The sequence below is a fragment of the Gossypium arboreum genome, chromosome 5, assembly GCF_025698485.1.
Source record: "Gossypium arboreum isolate Shixiya-1 chromosome 5, ASM2569848v2, whole genome shotgun sequence".
NCBI classification, from domain to species: Eukaryota; Viridiplantae; Streptophyta; class Magnoliopsida; order Malvales; family Malvaceae; genus Gossypium; species Gossypium arboreum.
The window spans coordinates 63,692,956-63,704,981 of NC_069074.1; the positions used below are offsets into that span (position 1 = coordinate 63,692,956).

Below are 12,026 nucleotides of genomic sequence, written 5' to 3' on the forward strand. Positions count from 1 at the left end.
TACATTACTTTTGAAGACCTTAAATAAACTTATTTTAGAGAAAACCATGGTTGTACTTTGAGTTAGCTTAAAAGCATTCATTCATTAGGTTGTGTATACTTAAGATTCATTTTATTGTTGATAGTGTTATTTAGAAAAATCATTTACTTGTTCCTCTCCTTTAAAAAAACTTGATGTTAAACTAATGCAGTGGAAAAACCATTTTTCAAGGCATTTAAGAAACTTAGTTGCCTTACCGATTTGTTTTTCAAAAACGGTTCCTTTGGAATGCAACGGAAACTAGGGAACTGATCGCGTTATTTCGTGATAGGTTTTAAATATTTATAATTAATCGTTCTTGAAACTAACTATTATCGTGATGTAGGCAAGTGTACCTATCGAACAGTAGTATAGTTTTAGCAAGACTGGATTGTCGAACCCAAAGGACCTAAAAATACTAGTAATGATTTTCTTTTTATTATCTAGCCTAAGAATAAAGAGGTTTTGTTTTGACTAACTAATTATCTAAACTAAAAATTCATAGAGAATGGAATTGGGGGATTACTTTTGGAAAACGATTGAATTAAGACAATACCTAAGGAAAAATTGACCTAGACTATACTTGTTATTCTGGCTCCGAATAAGATGATTTATTCATTTAACTTGTTCCGTGGAGATCCCTAAGTTATGTTATTATCCCTATTCAAGACTAACAACGTCTAATCCCTAGATTGAATAATTGAGACTTTTCTCTAATTAACACCCCAGGGTTGCATTAACTCGATCTATGGATCCCCTTATTAGGTTTCACCCTAATCTGACAAAATCTTGTCACCCTATGTCTAGGCACACAAACAACTCCGCTTAATTATGACAAATGTACTCTTAGACAGGGTCTATTCCTCCTTTGATTAAGAGCTTATCTTGAATCAGTATCCTGGGATATTTATCATACAATTCAGAAAATAATAACAAGAACTAAGAACACATAATTAAGAACAAGTCAAATATTTATCATACAATTCAGAAAATAATAATAAGATTCATCTTAGGTTTCATTCCCCTTAGGTATTTAGGGATTTTAGTGCATAACTAAAAAAGAAAACATCTCAGAATAATAAATAATACAAAACATAAAGAAAACCCAAAACTCCTGAAGGGGAAATTAAGGAGAGATCTTCAGTCTTGATTATGAATTTGGCTTCTGAGATGGATCAATCGGCTTCCTTGGAGTAATTTCTTACTCCTTCCCTATGTGTCCCCCTTTATTCCTCCTCTAGGGTGTATTTATAGACCTTGGAATGCCTAAGAGCCCTCAAAATTAGCCTTTTCCGAATTGGACTCAACTTGGGCTCGGCAGGGACATGCCCATGTGCGATTACTTCAGGTCGTGCTTGAGCATGACAATTTGACACAGCCATGTGGTCTACCCATGTGAGGAGGTCTAGGCCGTGTTGTTTTCGTACTTTGGCCCATTTTCTTCGTTTTTGGCCCGTTTCTCGTTCCTTTCGCTCTCCTATGCTCTCCTAAGTATAAAACATGAAATTAAAGCATTAGGAGCATCAAATTCACCAATTCTAATGGGAAATCATCCATAAAATGTGTTAAACAAGGGGTAAAAATATATATAAATTACGGTTTATCAAATACCCCCACACTTAAGCTTTTGTTTATCCTTAAGAAAAATTCTCAACTCATAATCAAAATAAATTCTTCTCAATTTATAATTTCTATCGATAATATCTCTAAATAATCCATAGGTAATCATACATTGAGAATTCAACTAAAAGAACATCACAGTTTCTATCATTCCAAGTTAAGCATTTTATTCCGAAAACATAGGTGTCTCCTCTCGTCTAGGTAATTACCTTGTATTCAAAATGTCACAGATTTTTACATCCTCACTAAAGATTCACTCAAATCACTTGAGGTGTTTAAGGACAATAAATGAAGCACTCAATAGTCAATAATGAAAAGTCATTACCATAGGCTTGCATGAAAATCAAATCTCCACAACTATAATTTGAGATAATACATCAATCGAAAGGTCTTTAGAGGGTTGTAATGAGGCTTGGTTAGGGGGTGTGGTTACCAGCTGAAAGAAAAGGTTAGAATCGAGATTAACTTAAAAAATTTCCTAACTAGAAAAATAGCTAGTCATCAATTGCGTACAACAGAGCTTTTTCTTAGAATATGGAATTTAACTTCTTTAGCTCAGAAGATTACTACTATTAAGATGTATACAAATTTTTTTTAATTAAGAACAAGTTAAATAACATAGACTAACTATTAAGAACAAGACATAGCTAAGCAATTTATTCAACTCAAATCTCGACAAAAATAGGGATAAAAAATAATTGAGGGGATTTCAAAAAAAATGAGTTAAGGGTTAATATTAAGGGTAATACAAGAAATGGCTTGTTAGGCTCAAGGGGGTTTACTAGGGGTTAATCGTGGAGGTAGGTTTTTCATAGCATGAGTGGGTTAATCCTAAGTGCCTTAATCATTTTAACATATCAAATCAAATGGCGTGGTCTTGACATGCATAATCAAGCAAATTCTAGAATAACAGTTCAATACTGACGCACTCAAGGCAATAATAAAAGTTAGCATGAAAGAATTAATAGATGCTCAAAAGGCTCAAAAATCTCAAAAAAAATTATGGCTTTTTGATGTTTAAAACTTGTGAATTCCAACTCAAAGTAATACCTAAACTTTGGGGAAATAACCTAAGATTTTAAATTCTTAAAAATCAATTTATCATGTTTGATTCTTTAATGTCTTAAAGTTTAAACAATCAATGCATAAATGCTTATGTTTTAATTCAAGATATATCAATCAAAATCATAAATCAATTAAAATTTATCCTAAATATGATATGAGAGCTTTTTAAGAGAACAAGGCTGTCATTCAGGGATTTTTCTGATAATGAAATAAATACCCCCCACACTTAAGATGTACATTGCCCTCAATGTACAAAGATAGATAGGAAAAAATAAATCTGTAATCGTAAGATAGGGGGAGAAGTGAAACTTCCTGTATGATGAATTCCTCGAACTAGAGTTTTGGAGAGTGATCGGTGTGACAGTGGAGGAGGATACTCTGGCAGTTGTAGAGGTTCATTAGTCCATAAGTCCTGCGCCAAAAGAATATTATATCTAGTGGTAGCTATGTTCGTGGTCGATCAGGACATGGCAGTCGTGGAGAACCTTTCCCAGTAGAGTTTTTAGTTCCTATGCAATGATGAGCCTAGAAGCTCTATATAACTATGATAAAATAAGGAACTTTTTTTAGGGGATATTAGGAAGAATAATTACTCATAAAGAAATAACCAAAATTGATGATTAAAAAAATAAAATTCTAAAGTCTAATAAAAATAAAAATTAGTTTTAATAAAAATTGAAAACATAAAATAATAAATAAATATTTTTAAACATCTTCATCGCTGGATGGTTCGCGAGGTGGGACTGGCGATGAGATGTGGAGGTGCTGACAAATCTGCTGTAGAGTAGCATCAATGTTGTCAAATTGTTGAAAACACTGCTGCTCGAATTGGGAGAGGCACTCAGACATGTCAGCATATAAAGCCACCGCATGAACTGGACGAGAGGGTGGTGGTGGCTGAGACGGTGGGCCCTTGTGCTGTGGAGGGACATCATCAGGAATGTCCTCGTAGGCCTCCTCCTCGGTAGATTGGGCGAGACGATATAGAGGAGGGTAGGTTCCTTGGCGCTTTTCGATCATCCTCATGCTAAGCATGATCGAGATTCCTTATGGAAACATCTAGCCAATGAGGGTTAAGGATGATTCTTGGGCTGCGGTGCTGAGGAGACCGAAGTGTCGAGCCAACCGAGTAACATAGGGGCTAATGGAGATGACCCCCTTCCTATGTCACTCCGTCTAGTGCTGAATCACGAGGGCGATGAAATAGGCAAGGCCGATGATGTGCCCGTGCAACATACACCATAAAAAGTAGGCATCGTGAGTGTCAACGACGCCGGTACTCTCTCGCCTTCCTGTAATTGTGTGAGCCAAAATGGTCTGTAGGTACCTCAGAGATGAAGGGAGAGCCGATGCCTTGGAGCGACTAGGATTGTAGGTGGCCCCACCTGGTACTAGTGCATCCCAGCACCGTGAAGGAGAATGATGGATGTGGCAGTTGAGAGCTTGTAAGTCATTATCCTCCTTGAATTCCTCTGTTTATAAACCTAGCACTGTACCGAATCCTGGGATGCTGAGCTGGTGGACTAATCCACCTAGGCAAAATTGGACCATACCGGGATCATCGTAGTTCATCATCGCGGTCTGAAGATGAAATGTGGAGCATAATTCCATCGTAAGCTTGAGATAGTAGGCTGGATGATCCCAAAGAAAATCTCCCAAGGGTCGGTGGTCAGGAGGGCCTGAATCACTTCAGCCAAATGAACTTGTTCTACTGTAGCCCAGTCGATGCAGCGGCCCGCAATTAAAGGTTGGGCCCGAAGTTTTGGAATAGTTCTTCTTGGGGCCCGATGGGGAACCTCAGGAAAGAGTGATGAACTTCTGCGATAGGACCCAAGGAAGATAACACTCCCTTCCTTTTCTTTGAAGCAGGGACAACGACCTTTTTACCACGTGAAATTGACATGGTACCTGTAAATAGAATCATCAAGTCGTCTTGATGAGTGGTCAAAGTAAAACAAAGACAAATTTTAAATAAAAATCATAATTTCAGCCACAACTACTAAAACTAACTAAAACAATAAGTTCAATGGCATACTTTTGTGGCACTAGCATGGTGATATGAGTAAAGATGGCCAGGAATTTAATGGAAATATAAAGAACATAAATTTAGCACATGGCATGAGTTGTAATGGTAAATAACAAGAAGCAATTGAAAACTATGAATATTGATTTAGAATAAGTGAATAAGGCATGAGAGTTTCATAAAAATATGTCATGTGGAATGAATGATAACTAATCTAAAAGAAATGAAACTTGAATGATAGCATAGTGTGAGATACATGAAGATTATAACATTAAAAATGAGTGGAGTTAAAGGGAAAAGAATGAAAAAAACACTAAAAATGGAGGAGTAAGAGTTAGGAATGAAGTTGGAAGCGGCGCACGAGCGTGGCGGGGAGGGCGTGTGGACTTGCTGCGGCTAGGGTTAGGGTTTTTGGGTGAAGAAGACAATGAATAGTGTAGCCTATTTATAGATTTTGAGGTACACGGCCAGGTAACACGCCCGTGTTCCCCAATTTCAGCCTGTGTGATTTACGAATTTTGAGTTTGGACACGTCTGACATTTAGTACATGCCCATGTTCCTTGGGCATGTGGTCGTTTCGCACGGCTGTGTCTGGCGTTGTTCGCTTCTCCCACGCCCGTGTCGGTAGACCCATGCCTGTGTCAATTTAATAGGTTCAACCATGGGTGCTAGACATAGGCGTGTCGCACACCTGTGCTGTTTTAACAGGTTCACCCACGGTTCTACCACACGGGCGTGTCGCACACCCGTTTTGTTTTGGCAGGCTCGACCACGACCATGTCGCACGGCCGTGGCGTTTTATCGTAGCCCGTGTTTGGGAGAATTGTTGTCCTATTTTCACATGGCCTTAAACACGCCCGTGTGCTTGGCCGTGTCTCTGTGGAAAACCTGTATTCAAGAGCTCTGTTAGTAATTTAGGTGTTGAAGACTAAATTTTAAAGAAGTTAATACAATTAGTGCTCGGGTTGTCTCCCAAGAAGTGCTTATTTATAGTCTAAGCTCGACGTACCTCTCCATTGAATGGTCATGGTGGTTTGAGGAGTTTATATTCCTCATTCCTGCTATCATTCTCATCAAAATAAGGTTTCAGATGGGTGTTGTTTACCTTAAAAGTGCTGAACTTGGGATGACTTACCTCGATTATACCGAATGGGAAAATGCCAAGTACCGTAAGAGGGATTTCTTCATTCGGTGTGGTAGTGACAATGTGAGGATCTGCGGCATCTAATAAGACTTTATCTCCAACCTTAAGTTGATGTGGGAAGGTGTTGAGCTTGTTTTGGCGTAGTTCTGGTTTATCATGCGTTCTTGGTTTATGCATTTACCATTCATCTAGCTCCTCAATTTGTAGCCTTCGTTTTTCATGAATAGGTCCTCTACCATTGCTTGAGAATGACTTATGTACTTCCTTCAGACTCATTTCCTGCAAAGTAGGTTGTACCATATTGTCAGTTTTAGTAGAATGGGTTAAACGATCACCTTCAATTTCCGATATGTTGCCAAAATTGCGAGCTTGAAGGGTGATTGTTTTGTCTCCAACACGGAGTGTGAGTTCACCTGTGCCAACATCAATGATAGTTTTATCAGTTGCTAAAAAAGGCCTACCTAGAATTAAAGGATTGTTGCTATCCTCTTCTATGTCTAGAGCAATGAAGTCAATGGGAAATATAATTTTATCGATTTTAACTAGCACGTCTTCAATAATACCCCTAGGAAATCTTATAGTTTTATCTGCTAATTGAATGCTCATCCTAGTCTATTTGGGTTTCCCAAGACCTTGTTTGAACATTTTGTAGGGCATGACGTTAATACTAGCCCCTAAATCAGCTAATGCATTATTAACATCTAAACTACCAATTAAGCAAGGAATTGTAAAACTCCCTGGATCTTTTAATTTGTTCGGTAGCTTTTTTTGCATAATAGCTGAGCAAACTGCGTTTAGCTTCACATGTGACGCCTCGTCCAACTTTCGCTTATTTGCTAAAATCTCCTTTAAAAATTTCATTGCATTTGGCATCTGTGATAGAGCTTCAATAAACAGTAAGTTAATGTGTAATTTTTTTAAGAGTTTAATGAATTTACCAAATTGTTCATCTGAGAGGTCTTTCCTTGTAGCATTAGGGTATGGCACACGAGGTTTATATTCGACATTCACTGATTTATTTTTATTATGACCTACCTCACCTTGGCCTCTGCTTACCATAGTTTCTTGCCTTGGTTCTGGCTTAGGCTCAACGAATCCTTCTTCATCTTGAACATTAATCGCGTTGAGTTGTTCCCTTGGATTGGGGTCAGTATCACTTGGCAAGCTACCTTGTGATCGTTCGGAGATTAGTTTGGAAAGCTGACCTATTTGAGTTTTGAGTCTTTGGATGGATTGACGCCTATTGATTTTTAAGTGCTGTCTCGATGTTCTGGAAACGAGTTTCTGACACTGATATAAACTTTGAGAGAATCTTTTCAAGATTCAGCTTCTTTTCCTATTGGTAGGGCAGTTGTTGGTAGCCCGGAGGTGGTCTCTGATTTCCTTGGCCTCCCCATGAGAAATTTAGGTGGTTCCTCCAACCTGCATTGTAAGTGTTACTATATGGATTGTTTTGAGATCGAGAATTATTACCTATGTAATTTAACTGCTCGTTATCAGTGTTGTGGCCATAAGGTTGGTATTCCGAATGGCTTGTTCCACCTCTACTTACTTCGCACTGCATTACTAGGTGAATCTGTGAAGAATTAAGAAAACCATCAATTTTCTTATTCAATAGTTCTACCTGATTAGAGAGCATGGTGACCGAATCGACGTTATAAACACTGGCTATTTTTGTTGGCTTTGTCCTCATGACTTGCCACTGATAGTTATTCAGTGACATCTCTTCTATAAACTCATAAGCATCTTCAGGTGTTTTATTATTGATGGTTCCGCTAGCAGCTGTGTCAACCATTTGCCGAGTCGAAGGATTCGAGCCATTATGGAACATTTGAACCTGAAGCCAAAGCGATAACCCATGGTGAGGGCACTTTCTTAGTAAGTCCTTGTATCTCTCCCGTGCATCGTAAAGAGTTTCTAAGTCCATCTACACAAACGAAGAGATATCATTACGTAATTTGGCCGTTTTAGCCGGTGGGAAATATTTTAATAGAAATTTTTCGGTCAATTGTTCCCAAGTAGTGATTGACCCTAATGAGTTCAACCACTATTTAACTTTGTTCTCAATTAAAATGAGAATAACCGAAGACGAATGTCATCATCAGAAACACCATTAATTTTAAATGTATCACACAGTTCCAAGAAGTTTGCTAAGTGAGCGTTGGGATTCTCATTCTGCAAACCATCAAACTGAACAAATTGCTGTATCATTTGAATAGTGTTAGGTTTTAGTTCAAAAGTATTTGCAGCTATAGTAAGTCTAACTATGCTTGATTCAGTTCCTGTTAAAGAAGGTTTAGCATAATCATACATAGTACGTGGAGCAAGATTTTGATTAACCACAATTACAGGAGGTAGCTGATTGTCTTGGTTTTCAGCCATCTCTTCGACTGGGGGTTGAGTATCATCCTCTTGCTCATTCTCTGTGTATCTTAAGCTTTGCCTTATTACTCTTTGGTTTCTACAAACTGTGCGATCGATTTCTTCGTTAAAAAGTAGTGGTCCTGACGGGTTTCTTCTAGTCATAAACTATAAAAACCTGCCAAGAGAAAGAAAAAGCAAATTAATAAATAATAATAAAAAAATTAAATTAAATTGCAAGAAAAATAAATGGCTAAAGTAATAAAAATTGAGTGTTCCTAATATCTTAGTTCCCCGACAACGGCACCAAAAACTTGATCACGCGATTTTGTGTGATAGGTTTTAAATATTTATAATTAATTGTTCTTGAAACTAACTATTATCGCGATGTAGGCAAGTGTACCTGTCGACCAGTAGTATAGTTTTAGCAAGACCAGACTGTCGAACCCAAAGGACCTAAAAGTACTTGTAATGACTGTCTTTTTATTATCTAGCTTAAGAATAAAGAGGTTTTGTTTTGACTAACTAATTATCTAAACTAAGAATTCACAGAGAATGGAATTGGGGGATTACTTTTGGAAAACGATTGAATTAAGACAATACCTAAGGAAAAATCCACCTAGACTGTACTTGTTATTCTAGCTCTGAATCGGATGATTTATTCATTTAACTTGTTTCGTGGAGATCCCTAAGTTATGTTATTATCCCTATTTAAGACTAATAACGTCTAATCTCTAGATTGAATAATTGAGACTTTTCTCTAATTAACACCCTAGGGTTGCATTAACTCAATCTATGGATCCCCTTATTAGGTTTCACCCTAATCTGGCAAAATCTTGTCACCCTATGTCTAGGCACGCAAACAACTCTGCTTAATTATGACAAATGTACTCTTAGACAAGGTCTATTCCTCCTCTAAATAAGAGCTTATCTTGAATCAGTATCCTGGGATATCAAAACAAGAATTAAGAACACATAATTAAGAACAAGTCAAATATTTATCATATAATTCAGAAAATAATAAGAAGATTCGTCTTAGGTTTCATTCCCCTTAGGTATTTAGGGGTTTTAGCTCATAACTAAATAAGAAAACATCTCAGAAAAATAAAGAATACAAAACATAAAGAAAACCCAAAACTCTTAAAGGGGAAATTGAGGAGAGATCTTCAGTCTTGATGATGAATCTGGTTTCTGAGATGGATCAATCAACTTCCTTGGAGTAATTTCTTACTCCCTCCCTGTGTGTCCCCCTTTCTTCCTCCTCCAGGGTGTATTTATAGGCTTTGGAATGCCTAAGAGCCCTCAAAATTAGCCTATTCCGAATTGGACTCAACTTGGGCTCGGCAGGGACACGCCCGTGTGACACGCCCATGTGCGATTACTTCAGGCTGTGCTCGAGCCTGGCAAATTTACACTGCCGTGTGGTCTGCCCATGTGAGTAGGTCCAGGCCGTGTTGATTTCTTACTTTGGCCCATTTTCTCCATTTTTGGCCCGTTTCTCATTCCTTTCACTCTCCTATGCTCTCCTAAGTATAAAACATGAAATTGAAGCATTAGAAGCATCGAATCCACCAATTCTAATTGGAAATCATCCATAAAATGCGTTAAACATGGGGTAAAAATATGTATAAATTATGGTTTATCAGGAACAAAATCAAATTTTACTTAAGCTTGAAATCATGCATTATCTGATTATTATGCTTGAATAATCCATGCATGCAAAATTCCCCAAAAGAAAAGTTACCAAGCCACAGACCAAAAATAACTAAAAATTACAAGCCAAAACCAATATAGACTTAATAATACTTATTAAGAATAGTCCAAGGTCCAAGGTGATTCTCCGAATGCCGAGTCCAATCCTAATTTTGAGGTTTGCATGAAAAGTTAAACACTATTGGGCGGTGAGCTTATGAAAAGCTCAGGGTGAGTAAAATAATTATTTAAACAAACAAAAACAACAAATACAATGAAACATATTAGCATTAACAGAAGAAAACAGAACAATTATAGGAATTTTATATCATTACATAGCCACTATCAAATTGATGTCAAACGGTGAATGAGCATGGGACATCATTCATTTGAGTAACAATCATTAATTTCCATACCATTCAATACAACACAATACAACACATATCATAAATTAGTAACATTTGAATATGTCGTAAGCATGATGCAATGAAAAAAGGTTTCTAACATACCACCCGCTACACACCACGAGTTCCCTAGAACACGTCATCTAAACACCAAAACATTATGGGCTTAAGCCCGTTGTGGTTAAAACCATCGATAATAATATGGAGAAAATTCTGCCAATAAAAATGTAGACAAGTGACTAGTAAAAATGCAATAAATCACATTCCACTCGGTACTCCAGTTGTAGTGCGCTAACTACAAATAATGCGGACTTAATATGCCATCGGTACTCCATGAAACTCCTCTGTCGACCACAAAATCCAAACCCAATGCCTATGCAATATGTCACACTATCTCATACATAATCATATCTCAATACTTTTCACATTCATTTGAATGCTTAGCATGTCCTCAATAATCACATACTCTCAGTAAATGGAAACAGTGTTCCAATCTTTCAAATTACCATTGTGCTGGTATTAATCAATATCGATCAATTTCACATACTTTGCAGATTTTCATTGTGCATAAATAGCACCCATTTTAGTACACAATATAACAAATATCTCATGCATTTAAATCAAAGATAAGCTTAATATCTCAACAAAATATATCGTTTAGTCAAACAATCTCATATATCATAACTCTAATATGAAATTCCAAACTTAATCAAACATTCATACCATCAAACTAGATTTTTGCCAACATGTCAACTTTTAAGGCTCGAAACATACTTAGTTCAACCACTCAAAAAATCAATAATTTGGCTATTAATCCAATCTAATAAGTAATCTAATTCAGCACATATAACATGGTATTTAACATTTTCAAAACAATTTTATGAGTTTAAGACCCACACCTTATTTTTCGCTTCCACGCAGCACACTAGTCAATCTTCCAATTTTCCTTAATAATTTCTTAAATGAACCAAAACCAAAATTCAGTATAAATTCAATCAATTTACCATTAAACTTGCCTCAAGAAACCCACTTATGATTTCAAACGAATTGTTGAAATTATAACTATTTTATGAATCCAAACTAGTTAGATTCCTAACACTGTATCGATGTGAACCATAGGTACAATTGTTCTTAGCCTTTACGGATGATTTGGAGCATTTGGGTTAGCACATAATTAAATAATATACTGGAAAATAAGTAGCTAATTAATGATTAAATTACTTCATTTAAACAATTCATAACCTTTACCCAATAACTATTTCGAAATAACAAACTAGTTATCCTTAATTACAATTACGCTTCAAAATTTGTGGGAACCGATTGGTTAATTGATCAAGAACGTCTCTCCCTAATTAAAATGTGATAAAAGGATGATTAGAAGAGTTCAGCAACACAATTTAATGCTGGAAAATATTGGCAAGACCCAAGAAACAAAACAACCCCCGTTTTTGCACCTAGGCACACGCACCACCACCCGCGGTGGCCAAAATTGAGGCTGAATTTTAAAATGGTTTGAGATCTCATTAAAATTTGGAAAAATACCTTTGAAATCATTTAAAATCCCCAAAATTAAATATCTAGAAACTTTTGTTTTTAATTGACAAGATTAATCAAGAAATTGAACAGAAAAGAGATCTTACCCAAGCTAGTTGAGAGAAACGGTAATGACACTTTCTTGGAAATCTTCGGGATCGATAT

At 36.7% G+C, this 12,026-nt stretch overlaps 1 non-coding gene across 1 annotated transcript; it reads left to right on the top strand.

The window, feature by feature from the left end:
• The first annotated feature begins 7,724 nt into the window (after positions 1-7,724).
• On the top strand, positions 7,725-7,831 carry LOC128293576 (small nucleolar RNA R71). The gene has a single exon (XR_008283757.1). It is a non-coding gene; the product is annotated as a small nucleolar RNA R71 (small nucleolar RNA).
• Positions 7,832-12,026: the final 4,195 nt, after the last annotated feature.